This window comes from Polypterus senegalus, chromosome 2 (assembly GCF_016835505.1).
Source record: "Polypterus senegalus isolate Bchr_013 chromosome 2, ASM1683550v1, whole genome shotgun sequence".
Lineage (NCBI taxonomy): Eukaryota > Metazoa > Chordata > Cladistia > Polypteriformes > Polypteridae > Polypterus > Polypterus senegalus.
Window position 1 is genome coordinate 149,286,950 of NC_053155.1, and position 14,997 is coordinate 149,301,946.

The 14,997-nt window shown below is 34.9% G+C and overlaps 1 protein-coding gene across 1 annotated transcript in view; it reads right to left on the minus strand.

Moving 5' to 3' along the window:
- Positions 1-14,997, minus strand: part of pcca (propionyl-CoA carboxylase subunit alpha) — a 644,470-nt gene that overhangs the window by 12,072 nt on the left and 617,401 nt on the right. The gene's annotated exons all lie outside the window — the stretch shown is intronic.

Sequence of the window (14,997 nt, forward strand, 5' to 3'; positions counted from 1 at the left end):
TAAATTTCAGTCGGGTTTTAGAACAAATCACAGTACAGAAACTGCACTCGTTAAAGTACTAAATGACTTGTGGGTAAATGCAGACAGAGGCCATTTATCTGTTCTCATCCTCTTAGATCTGAGTGCTGCATTTGACACCATTGATCACAACATTCTTAGAAATCGCCTTAGTCAATGGATGGGCCTCTCTGGCAGTGTCTTAAATTGGTTTGAATCCTACCTGACAGGGAGAAAATTTTTTGTTAGTTGTGGGAATTACAACTCGAAGACACATGATATCCAATATGGTGTTTCACAAGGCTCTATTCTGGGTCCGCTGTTATTCTCAATCTACATGCTTCCGTTAGGTCAGATTATCTCAGGGCACAACGTGAGCTACCACAGCTATGCTGATGACACACAGCTGTACTTATCAATAGCACCTGATGACCCCGATTCTATTGATTCACTAACACAATGTCTGACTAGTATCTCAGAATGGATGAATAGCAATTTTCTCAAGTTAAATAAAGAAAACTGAAATCTTAGTGATCAGCAATAATGGATACAATGAGGCTATTAGAAATAAACTGGATACATTAGGATTAAAAGTTAAGACGGAGGTAAAAAGCTTAGGGGTGATTGTTGACTGTAATCTGAACTTTAAATCGCATATTAATCAGATCACTAGGACAGCATTTTTTCACTTAAGAAACATAGATAAAGTTAGACCTTTTGTATCACTGAAAGATGTTGAGAAATTAGTTCACGCGTTTGTTTTCAGTCGACTAGATTACTGTAACGCACTCCTCTCAGGACTACCCAAAAAAGACATAAATCGTTTGCAACTAGTGCAGAATGCAGCTGCTAGAATCCTAACTAGGAAAAGAAAATCCGAGCACATCTCTCCAGTTTTGATGTCACTACACTGGTTGCCTGTGTCATTCAGAATTGACTTTAAAATTCTGCTTATGGTTTATAAAGCCTTAAATAATCTCACTCCATCTTATATATCGGAATGTCTGACACCTTATATTCCAAATCGTAACCTCAGATCCTCAAATGAGTGTCTCCTTAGAATTCCAAGAACAAAACTTAAAAGAAGTGGTGAGGCGGCCTTCTGCTGCTATGCACCTAAAATCTGGAATAGCCTGCCAATAGGAATTCGCCAGGCTGATACAGTAGAGCACTTTAAAACACTGCTGAAAACACATTACTTTAACATGGCCTTTCTATAACTTCAATTTAACTTAATTTAACTTAATCCTGATACTCTATATGTTCAATTTCCTCAAAATAACTATTCATGGTGGCTCTAAAATCGGTACTGACCCCTACTCTCTTTTCTGTTTCTTTTACCACCACCACCTACTCAAAGCTTCATGATGCTCCAACAATGATGGATGGATTAAAAGGCAGAAGTCTACGTGACCATCTTCATCAAGCCCTTCCATGAGAACCCTAAATCCAAAGAGGACTGTTTCATTTATGTTAGGTAGAATGCCCAGAGGGACTGGGCGGTCTCATGGTCTGGAATCCCTACAGATTTTATTTTTTCTCCAGCCGTCTGGAGTTTTTTTGTTTTTTCTGTCCCCCCTGGCCATTGAACCTTACTCTTATTCGATATCAATGTTGATTTATTTTGTTTTATAATTGTGTCTTTCATTTTTCTATTCTTTAATATGTAAAGCACTTTGAGCTACTGTTTGTATGAAAATGTGCTATATAAATAAACGTTGTTGTTGTTGTTGTAGATAGACTAACATCCAAGAGCACTTGTTGAAGGCTGGAACATCTGCCAAATGTTATGCAGACAAAAGAAGTGAGCTGATGAGAAGAGTCATCTGCCATCCTGTAAACTCGGTCTGTGGTGCATTGAGTCGTATACTATTATAAAGTATATTGGTCCTGTAATATATTGGCTAGCTTTGCCAGCTCTTTTTAAAATGAAACCCTCTTTTTGTGCCACCTGCCTAAAATCTATTCATTTGTGCTGTTTAGCTGTGTATTTGTCTCCTCTTCCTCTGATTAACATGGAGGAACTTTGAAGTTCAGGACATTCTTGATTCTCAAAAATGGGATTCCAGGCATATGGTCCAGCAAATCATTTATGGGTGTCTTTGTGAAATATTCATGCTCTGCGGCTTTTTGCCACATTTCATTAATATTTTCCCTTTTAAGCCAAATGCCATTATAAAAGGTGATTTTTACTGATAGTTTGATTTTTATTTACATAATGCTGCTTTGCATGTCACATGACCTTGATCAGCACACCGATGATGTAATAATGGTTAGTCTATAAATATGGAAAAGGGCACAATACACATTATCCTGCAGTGGATAAAACAATTTCAAAAGAATCTCTAGCATCAGTTAGCTAGTATCCCAAGTAGGCCCTAGTGTTAGAATGTTGTTTTTGGTTACGACTTTTACTTTTTCTTTGAATCTTTTTTTTTTTTTTGTCTTGAAGAATTAAAAAATAAGAATGGCATGTGATTGTAAAACATAATACGGTATAATAAGGTATAGTTTTAAATCCTTAAATCTGCATTTCAAAAAATGTTTGGTGTATTTAAGTGAATGAAAACGAAGCATTTGCTCTTTAACACATTATTTTAAAATGCACAGATTAAAATAAAACAGACAACTGCAAAACACTTGAAGGTACACAGGTCTCTGACTAGTAGGTGGAAGGAGTGGAAAAGAGAGTTCCCTGTCATATGACAGCCTGTATGTATGCTTAAATATCTGTATGATGAAAACTACAGTGAGAAGAATGTCAAAGAAGCGTGGTGGTCCAAAGATGAGACTGTTTATTGTTATCAAGGATGTATGCATCACCCATTTACTTTGTTGAGCAGTTTGTATCTTTTTAAAGTTATCTATCTTGCTGTTTACACTGGGGCCACTCAGACAGTAAGCATACTATTGTATTATTGGCATGCTTAACTGTACTGGGTTCACAAATACAGTATTAACGCACACATGGAACAGATTGGCACAACAAATACTACACATGATGCTTACAACACATACTAGTCTAACCATTAAGATTTTCTGAAGGTGACATGTTGTTGCCTGAAATCTCTGCTCCATCTGTTGCCCTCCGCTTTGTGGCACTCACACTGAATGTGTTGCTCTCTCCCTGTTTAGGAAGCTCCTATACAGTGTTCTGTTCATAAATACTTATTTTCAATATGATATGGGATCCTTGACATGATATGCAGCACACCTTTTAATACTTCACATGAAAGACTATAGAGTCAACGTATTCAAATATAAGTGTATTAACATTGGGATACATTAATGCATTAAATACAGAGAAACAAGGCATTCAACTTCTGACTGGCAGCAAAACCTAGATCACGTGTAGATAGTGGTGCAAGTCTACAATCAACCCACTTTTGGACATATAATTACAAAGGAATTTTGTTGATGAGAACCATGAATACAGATGTGTCAGGAAATCATTATGCATAATAATGTTAAATCTGCTTTTGTTATTTCAAATATGATTTGTCAATTTGTTCTCAATCCTACTTTTTGTAAAAATTGATTGATTTGTATGGAATGATTACAATAAAATTAAAAATAAATAAATAAAATAAAATGCCTAACAGTACACCTTATCAGCTGATAAAATGCCTTTTAAGCAGACTTCCATACCAAAGACTTGAAGATCTTTATGTAAACCCCCCAGTCTTTTCTTTTTTTAAATACTCACTGAGTGCAAAATATCTAATAAAATAAAATGCTAGTTTAATAGCAAAGCAGGGGATGACTAATATATCTCATTACTCTCCATGCAACATTCTAGAATGGAAATGCAAGTGCAGGCTTATTCTTGGTAATAAATACTCAACCATAGTCATAATCTGTTTTAAGTTTATGGTTTTAGAATTGTCTGTCTGTCTTGAGATATAAATTACACGCAACAGCAAACATAAATAGAATGTCTTCACGTGACCGCAGTTAGGTTATATGGTTAACAGAACCATCTTCCGTAAAAGAGAGAAAGAAGAGGAATTAAGTTTTCAGCAGGATTTCCACGACCAAACTCATTTAGAAATGTTGAGGACAGTGAAATTTTGCACAATCCATGCCTTATTTAAATGGGATTGTATTAACTGGCTCAAGTTAATGTCTGCATTATTCATTTCTATTAAGCATGAAAAATTAGGTGAAGAAGTCTGAAATTGCCGATGCAAAGGATGACTGCACAGCACCCAACTTCTTAATTTCATCCTTTAGAGAGACAAAATAGGGTGATACAGTTGCTGGACAAGGTTTACAGTAACAGCTGTGGTCTTCCCACAAGGGGGTGGCCCTTCTTTGGCTTGTAGTCGGCTTGAAACAGATTGAAAAAATACATTACATCTCCCTGGTCACACATCTTTCATTCATATACAAATGTATAAAGTATAAAATATCTGACTCAAGCATTTCTAGGACTTAAATGAATATTGGCCTTTTAGTAATGAATGCACAGAATTTTTTTCCCCCCTTGACAGTCAGTCAGCTGTATATTACTGTATATTGTTCATACGCCAGAAAAGAACAAAAGGGGCAAAGTTGATGAAGAGCACTTTAACATCCTGCATTTTCTCTCTCTCTCTTCTTCAAATCTGTGAGCATCACATACAGTAGGAAACAGTGCCAGTGGCATATGGCTTTCCACAATACTAAACATTCATACAAAAGACAGGTCCATCAGTCATGGGAGTATTTGGAAGAAAAAAATTAGGGCCTGATGGATGGTGTTTAGAGTTTACCTGCTGCTAATACATTACCCGGGAAACAGAGGTTTCACAGCCCACATGACACCAGAAAATGCAGACCATGAAATACAACACTTGTGAGTTCACATCATGTACGCCAGTATATACCAAATAATAAATAAGCTATTTAAACCCTCTGCAAGGAACCCCAGGTCAGGCCTGTGCAGGCCAATTAATGCACAGCATCTGCTGTATGGAGGCAGCACATGAAGAACTTCCGAACGATTTGGGCAATTAAAGGGAAACCGTTTCCTGCCTGGTCAAATGTTTCATTACTAGAGTAAGCAGCAGATCATTCTGTAGATTAGAACAAATTAACTCATTATTTGGGACCTTTTAAAAAAAATTCTATTGCAAAGTCCTTTTGTTTTGTTTTTTTTTTTTTTTCCTTTCTTTGGCCCAGTGTTTTCTGCCAAATTTAACAGAAGGCTCTAAGGGGTTACAGGGGTCTACCAAAGTATCACCTTCTGCTGCAGAATGGCTACCCAATAAGGAGAATCACTCTGAACCCTGCTGATTGCTGTACAAAGCGAAAATCCTTTAATTAGGCTATTCAGGCTGCCCCTTTTGATGTACTAGAAATAAGATATTTCACTTAAAAGAAAAAGAAAGCCCCTCCTTGTCCTGCAGGTCCTAAAAAAGGAGACCAAGGCAAACTCAAATATTCAAATAGTATTCATATAGCAGCATTTTTGAAACTATTTTCAATATATACTCATTTTCTGGTAATGTTTTCAAGGTCAAAACTCAAGCACAGTTCACCTTTGAATGTATCAAATGTCAAGTAAAAGAAACAATGGTCAACAAGATGGAAAATAATAAGGAACCATCTTTCAAATAAGGAAGCGATAAAAGTCACTTCCATGTAAGAGAGGCTAAATGCTCATGCAGTAGCTTTATTCACAATATGCACCAATATTTATAAATATGCAGAAGTTAGGGGAGCTTATATGGGCTCTCATTTTAGATGCAACAGATGCATGAACAATATAAATATATACATTTATTAACATTTTTGTTTTCTCAGTCTTATTGAGTGCTAAAGTAGTATAGCACAGCCTATACAGAGTGTGCCCAGCCATCTTTAAAATGCACTCATCTTCTTGAAAAATAGCATACCATTCAGTATAACTAGACTGCTGCAAGAATAGCATATGTAAAATAATTCAGCATTTTATCAATAACCTTATAGTCAATATGAAGTGTTTTCTTTGTAGTGATTTTTATAATAAATTCAAGAGATTTGTTTGTCTGTTGAGGGGAGAAAAGACAGTTTAGCACTGAATTAATTAGCACCACAACATACAAAGCTTCCCTAAGGTTTTGTGTCATTTGCAAATATAGTATACACACACTACAGTCTCTTACCTAAAGACATGAGAAAATAATCTTTACATTTAAATGTCAGAAAATTGCCAAAGGAACATAACCATTTTCCCTATTTCACATCTGATCATTTGGCTTTAGGCAGAAAGCCATCATGAACAGTTTTCATTCTCTCACTATGCTGTGCAACATCTGTGTTTCTAAGAAAGCCAAAAACATTCATGAAAAATACACAGATACTGTATTAGGAGATGGTAAGCTGTTCTAGAAATTTCAGTAGCTCAAATCAAGGTTAGTGATTTGACAGTTTAGTGACCTGTTTGCCCCCAAAGTCAAATCTTATATTACAGACAGGTAGATGTTGCATATTAAATTTTGTTCAGTCTGCAATAAATTGTGTTGATTCACTTGAATGTACCAGTCATGTTACAGAAGGTTAAAACACTTAAACTGATGATTGCATTCAAATATTCAGGGAGACGACGTTACCAACCAATATGTTTTCCCACACACTGTTACAATTAATACAGTATTAGTTTAATAACCTTCTAGCCCAACACACAAGCGTTCACGACTTTCATGAATTCAAGCAGTACTCTTTCTATACGATACACCATCCACATTAGGTGCTCGGTTCCACAGAGGTTTATTCTTTTCTCCCCTCCTTTGCCCTTTGTTAGCTAACACAAAGTCATTTTCTTATCGCGCCTCTTAATAATGGAACCTGGTGACTTCCAAACTTCACCTGCATTGCACAAAGCAGTCAATAAAAGGAGAACTCTTTTGCTGCCAGACTCACAGTTAGAAACAAAACTGTGAATGGAAACGAGGGATTGAACTTCCCCTCACCAACTGCCTAGCTGCTGGTTTTCAATGGCCCTGAGAGTTGAAGCTTCCAAAGCTGTTGCGGATATTTATCAGCTCCAGTTCGACATATAAATTCAAGGCCATGGTGCAAATAATGTGTAATCTTTCCTGAGCTAAACAATTTGAACAACTCTTTTTTTTTCCCCCCCCAAGTTTCCTTTGCTTCTGTTCAGGCACAAAAGAACAGTTGGTCTATTGGTGTTTTAGCCACTACTGCATCTTTGCTTCTTTTCATTAACCCTGTCAATCAGGAGCCATTAATGAGCAGTAAAATCAAAGAGAAAAGAAAGAAAAAAAAATCAAAACAAAAAAAAAAAAGCTTAATAACAGTCTCCTTTCTCCAGACTACTTTACTACTATTTAATAAATAAACCTTCTCTGTGCCCAACCAAATTATTTACTTGTAGACATCAGGACTATTTAAGATTAAATTATCCGAGAGGTTTTAGCTATAAACCTGGAGTAGTTCTTACTTTGGACAATGGATATTCCTGTTCCTTTCTTTAACTCGCTGCACCTTACTATTGCACTCTTCAGAAGAAGAGCAGATGCCCCTATACTGGCAAGAACAGTGAGATGGGGACGACACATATAAGTGTGACAGTAAAGCAATTCATCAACTACCCACCATAATCTAATTATATATGGCAAACATGAGAACACAAGGAATTTTTTTTCTTTATCATTTTGTGGGAAATCAACTCAACACTGTAGTGCAGTACAATCAACATTCAAACAGAAAAGGAACCATCTTTACTCGTCACTGTATTTCCCTAATGAGTACTATTTAAGACACACGGCAGTACAGTACAACACAGCTACACATCAACAACTACAGCACAGACAGGTTAAGAGACTTGAAATTCAGAAAGTTAGTGGCAGGGATTGAACTGCAACCTTGTGACATAACAGTTAATGCTTTCGTCACGAGAGACACTATCAGGCAACAGAAAGAATGATTTCAAGAAAACAAATTCTACTTTGGCAGCATGCACAGAAGACTAAGCTCCAGCATTACAAGAATTGCATAGCTATATGTACTATTTTTCTTTTACAAAAAAATCTTTTTTCCTTTCTACAACTAAGTTGCCACCATCTGCGATGAACCACACAATCATAATAATCCAAAAGTGAAATAGTTAAGATGGACCTATTAAATGGACATGGTTTTTTATATTGTGTTTTGATCCTAACACAGTCTCCAAAAACAAAATACATTCCAATATTAGAAATTACTTTTGGCTAAAACATACAACATATCTTTGCTGTAATAAGAAATTCTGCATAGTACACACATAAAAATAAGCCACGTGACTGCTGGAATTGCATCTTTTAGTCATGAATGTCTATAAAATGATCCTACTGTTAGCAGAGAAATAAACTGTAGAGGAGGAGGCAGAATTTTGAATAATTTGACACAAAATTTAGACTATAAAGAAACATCCATTTTTACATTTTCATCTCTAATGGTATATGCATCAGGGCTACGCAGTGAGTTAAGGACAGAGTGTGAGATTTTAGTTTAGCCTGGCTCTGCTGGCTGCTTCATATCTTAAGTCCAACCCAGTAATTTCTTCCTAAACACTCTCATTGGAGCCTCAACATCACGGCTAGGCATATTTGAGCTTAGCATACCGTATGATCATTATTATTTATATAATCAAGAACTTCAACCCAGTTTAGTCTAAAAAAAATAAAGCGTGAAACCAAATTATCCCCTTGTTTTTGGCTGCATTTATTCTCATTAAGAAATAGATATAAATGATATTATATCCTTATAAAAATGTAACGTTATTAGATGCATTTCACATTGTATGATGGTGAATCTTATCAAAATCAATAAGGGAATGCATGATCTAATAACCACTCAGATATATTGTATGTGTAGGCTGCTTTCCATTACAGCATCTGAAAAATAAAGAATTAAAATAACAATCCACACAGTCATAAATAAAAACTGTGCCCATCCTGGTTGCACTTGGCACAGAGCAGGAGCTAACCAATGTACTGTAGGAAAAAATGTGCAGATGTACTGATAAACTGTGCTGTTAAATATAAAAGGTATAAACTACGACAGGCTTGGCTCATTGTCAAGGCAAAAATGGAAACATTTTCAATATGCTTGTATGTTGTTCTTTTAACCTAAAGGTTTAAGTTTTCAATGTAGGATTAAATGTAATCTTTTTTCTTTTCTTATACAGTTCTTTGCCAGAGCCTTCATCTGGAGAGAAACTATAGCCATTATTCCATGGACCATTCAGGGGACACACAAGGCTTATTTCCTTCTAAAGGTATCTCAAGAAAGAATGCAAAGAAAAAAAAATCATGTTTTGATAATTTATTCAAATAATTATTGCAAAATCTAATTTATTATATTATTATAATTCTTTCTTTGCAAAGGAGCTACAAATTTCAGTACATCACAAGAAAGTTTCCTCCCTTGACACAAAAATCCATGATTGCCTCTACTGAAAGGAACAAATTCTTTTTAAATACAAAAGTGGATGCTGTGCATTATTCATCAAGACACTTCTCATTTCTGATCCCTACTCTGTACATGGGCACGGGTATTGTTAGGTAGTTCTGCTTGATGTAACTTGTGAATGCTGGCTCTCTGCTGGGACCTTTGTAAACTTGTGTCCCTTGAGCTAGTTCTGCAAGCAGATGTGGAGATAAATAAATAAAAATGAGCGTAACCTTCAAAAAAAAATCAACACACAAACTGCCAAGTACCTTCTGTAGCTCCAGTCACAGGTCCAGATGTTAGGTTGTCCTGCCTGAATGTTATTTTTCTTAGCAAATGATTCTTCAGAAATGAGGAATTTTGTCTTTTAATGAAAACTGACAACAGAGCCACAGAGGCCTTCCAGTTAAATAGTATGCGTCTATAACAACATAAGTTCAAATGGGCATTGTCTCAGTTGCCTTGTATACAGTAACACAAATTATTTAGAAAAGTACACTGTATAGCATGATATACTGTTGCACGAAAGCTAAAAGGTCAAATTATATATTGCAATGAAAATAGTAATTGAAATATATTAACGCCTGAATAAAGGAAAGTGACAAAGAACAAACATTTACATCAGGTATATAAATTGCCTAATAAAATACATATATATATATATATAAATAAATACATCCGTGAAGCAAATACCATACACAGATGCATGATATACCTACATATATAAATCTTCAGCACATAAGTACTGTATGTTTGTGAAGATGGAAATGCATGCAAGCCTGAGAATTCATCACAGTTTATATATTTTTAGACTAACATAAAAGATTAATAGGAAACATTTGTTCTTATTTGTACATCTACTATTTCAAATATCTATGGAAAATAAATTGCCGAATAAACTGGACTGTTACTATAACATTTGTAAAATGTAGTGCTACAACAAAATAACTAAGAAACACAAGAACCCTGACTGGATCCCAAAAGACTGACACATTAATATCTGTAATAACTAATCCTGCTTTGTTACATTAAGGTATCAAGAAGAATATTAATACTGGGAGTGTACATTTATGTTTAGTAGCCACTATCTACATACCTACAATTGGGGGTTGCTACTGTTTTTCTTCACAGTACAATCGGAATTCATTTTATAAAAGCCTGGATAGCTCACTGCTTGTAGTTTATAGGATCTTTTCAACCAAAGCCAACATATTATTGAAGTTTTCAGAAAAAGGGTACTGTTTGCTGGTTGACAATATTAAATGGTCATTCTTTCACACGTATTCTTGATAGAAAACATACACACTGTCATTTTTATGGAGCCAGTCTGAAATAATGACATGCTTTGTGACATGGCATGTTATCCTGCTGGAAATATTTATCAGAAAAAGACTATGCTGTGGCCATTAAGGAACGAACATGATCAGCAACAATGCTTACTTACTCTCTGGCATTCAAATGACACTCAGCTGGTATTAAGAGGGCTAATGTCTGCCAAGAACAGAGTCCCCAGACCATTATACAACCAACACCTGTCAGTGCCACTGACACAAAGAAAGATGAATTCATGCTTTCTACAACAAATACTGACCCTACCATTTGCATGTTGCAGTAGAAATCAAGATTTATCAGACCAGGGGACGTTTTCCTAATTCCAAATCATCCAGTTTTGATGGTCATGTGATGACCAGTAGGCTCATCCTCCTATTTATAGCTGACCCAACCTGCGTTACTGGCATTTCTGCTAGCTTGATTAAGTGTGGCCATTCTTCTTTGACTTCTGCCTTTATAACAATATGTTTTTTGCCTACAACTCTGCTTCCCACTGTGCTTCTTTTGTTTCCTGCACCATTCTCTGTAAATCCAAAGAGTCTGGTGAATGGAAATTCCAATAGAGCAGTTGTTTTTGACATGCTGGAGATTCAGGCATCAACAATCATACCATGGTCACAGTTGCTTAGATCGTGCCTCCTGCCTATTCTAATGTTGTCTTGAACAAGAACTAAACCTCTTGACCATGTCTGAATGTTGTTTATATTTAGGTTTAACTTTGCTAGAATAGCCTCCTTACTCTCTCAAACTAGTCCATGAAATGGTTTCTCCTTCCTGTGGCTAAATACTTAAAGTGAAGTCAAAACCTAATCTCCTTTTAAACACAAAGATGGAAACAATTCAAATGCTGTAACTGGAGACCTCCTGAACAGTCATTGCACAACAATCATAACTGATACATTAAGGAAAATAAAAAACTAAAAAAAAATTAAATATATATATATAATTTTGGAACTTTGTTACAGCTTGTGAAGTGGTGTGCTCTGTCAAACCACTCAACCTTGATAGTATACTATATTAGTAGGCTAATATCATATCTTCAGTGTTTTTACAATTCAAATTTGTATTCATATTTAGCTGTCTTTTCATCAAACTGGTCTTGATGACAATTGCTACAAAAAAAGTAGAAAACCAATCATGCTTTCAAAATTAAGCATCTAGTAAGAACTCAGACATTAAATATGAAGTTAACATTTAAGTACATACGATAACCAGGACACTGAATTTTTTCTTTCCCACAACAGCTACCGATTTTACTTCAAGTGTAACAATAAGAAAGTGTGAATTGAAAATCTGCTGAAAATAAATGTCTGCTTAGAAATAAGACCAGGCATACCACAAAATCAAAGTATGCAGGTTTTCACATGCACCAGAGCAGCACGTATATAAAACACAATATTCAATCTAAATGTCAAATTATTTGTCTTTTTGACACTCTCTTTGAAATTAAATTACATGGTTGTCCTTCTGTAGAGACAGAAAGTGGATATACGGTATCTAGATGGTAAACTGAAAACACAAAACAAAATATGCTTTTTACATGGTGGTGTAAAAGAATACACACATTTTTCCTGTCGAAAAGTTTGTAAATGACACACCAAACATCAAAGAATGAACAAGGATTGTTTTATCTGCAACTACTTCCTGTATAACTAACACATTGGCTGCCTTTTACAATGAATGGCACCAATAACGAAAGCACAATCATAATTCACATGAATTTTTACTCTGAACAGCTTAACAATGAAAGGATTAAAAAGATTAAAAAACATATTTTACATCACAAATATAAGCTAGCAAAATGTGGAACAGATAAAAATAAACCAAAGCAAATTAACTGTTTGTTTATGCTGTATTATTTATTTTTATATTGCTGCCTGGGCTTGGCTCATTTACGGCATTAAAGAAAACTGCCTGTGCCATGTTTTTGAGTGTACTTCCTCTTCGGACATTATGTTTTATATAATGTAAACAGTGTTTGATTCAAGTTCATATTGAAAAAAACAGGAAATGTTAGTTTAAGCTCATTTACAGAATAGGGGACATCATCTTTACAGATGAGAAATGTACAGCAGAAAAATAGTGAAATAAGAATGCATTGTTTTTTTTCTAAGGGGGTATGACTGTCCTGTAGAGAGAGAGAGAGGGTGTCCTTTCTTAAACATGGTTATATGATGTATCTAATATGACGAAAAAGAAAAAGATCAACCACTTGTGTCAAATTCCAGTAATATGTTTTGCTTTTTAATCCTGTGGAATACAAACAAGTTTAGATTAATGGCTTAGGAAACCAACATTAATATGTATGCTTCAATAAAAAGTTTTAGGACAAAGTTAACAGACAGCCTTGTAGCTCTTGTTAGACTTTCATATCACCAATGATGTGGTTGAGAAAATGTAATGATGGACAAAAAAATGCCTCTGAGTGCATGGAGCCGAAGGTGAGGCCATCTAGCCACCTATTGGCACCAAAAGCTGACACTGCTCTTCCTCAGTTGAGGAGGTTGGTGATGAAGAAGAAGGATTTAACTGAAATCCCTTTCAGTACAGAGTGTGTGTGTGTGTGTTTTCTTCCTTTAAAAACATACATTTAATGCTACCAAGCCCAAGTCAGTTAGAACAGAGTAATCTGTTGAAATTCTAACCTACTGCAAACAGCCTCATAAATGCAATAAGGACAAAGAGGGGGAAAAAGAAACTAATTTGTTATTTGAAAAAAATAAATTCTTTGTTGTTTTTTGGCTTTGCACACAATTGTTTGTGCTAAACTGGCTTAACCACATTTTCAAATGAGAAAAAAAAAATTGAACCACAAAGTTCACGAGAAAAGTCAGCATGCAGCTTAACTGTAAACTGCAAAGGTTATCACAGACGAGCTTTTTAAGAAAGCTAATTGTTTGTAATAGAGCATTTTTCAAGAACAATCAAATATTAACAGTACCTGTTTTTCACATGTCTGATAAACATTTTTACAAAAATAATCCCGTTATTCTGCTCACCAGTTGTATTATTTGTATCACAATGATGAATTGCAAACAATAAAACAATTATGCTTTGACAGTCTTACTAAGTACATGAAATTAACAGTTTAGGTGAATTATAATACACAATATTTGTGCTATTCAATCAGACAACAAATTGCTTTATTTAACTGCACATATGGTACTTTAGATTGAATGCATAAATCCAAAAATGAAGGATTTACAGTACCAAAGAAAGTATGATGTTGAACATGGTGTTGTTTCTCTATTTTTTAGTAGAAAATGATATAATCATGAAGTACCGCAGGATTATGTAATTGTAAGTGAAATCTGCACATTTTCCAAAATATATTTTTATTAAATAAAAGTGCAAAATGTCTCGTCCAGAAAAATGGAATGTAAAAAGAGTTATCTTAGTGCATCCAGTTATTTCATAAAAAGTCAGATATTGTTTATTAAATTATAACTTTACTGACTGTGTAGTTTTAATTGACTTAAAAGTGTAAAATTACCCCAAAAATAGATGACATCGTATATAATCGTCTTTTGAGAATTTCAAGTAAATCATCCTTCAGCAAATTTCAACAGAGCAGCTCTCTTTGACCATTAGGTTGGGTCTTTTAGGAAGACGTTGTGTCAACTTTCATTTCCAACTGTTCGTTAATCTAAATTCTCCATAAGCAAGCTGCTCAACCACCAAAAGTATTTTCTGGTCATTTGAAACCATTACAGTGCATAATATCCATAACTTCAAAACAATCAAATCTAAATTATGCAAATTTTCTATAGATAGCAATACTTTCAAATAAAATTTGTTTTCTCCTAATTAAAAGAAAATGTGTACTAAGCCTGTTCACGCACTGTTTCATATCACTATTGTGGTAAATATGTTAAACTTGACAAATTGCTATTCAATTGTGAAAACACTCATGGATTACAGAAAATCTTTTTTAATAGTACGTGAAAGGCTATCACAGTCTTCAAACATTCATTTAAGGATTTCTACAGCATTCAATGCATAGTGCAGGTAAATTTAAGTAAAGTTGACACTGCTTTTTAAAAAGTGCACTGTTCCTTCATAACAACTCGGCCGTGAAATTATAATGGATCTCTTTCAACAGCCAGCACTATTACAAACGATAAAGGGCATTAGTGAGGCACTAATTTAAAATTTTGTACTTTTACTGCCGTTTCAAGAACTTGGGAGTTGTCTGGAAGCTCTAATTGAGGCAAAATAATGACAGATAATAGGAAATAAAAGAAGGTTTGA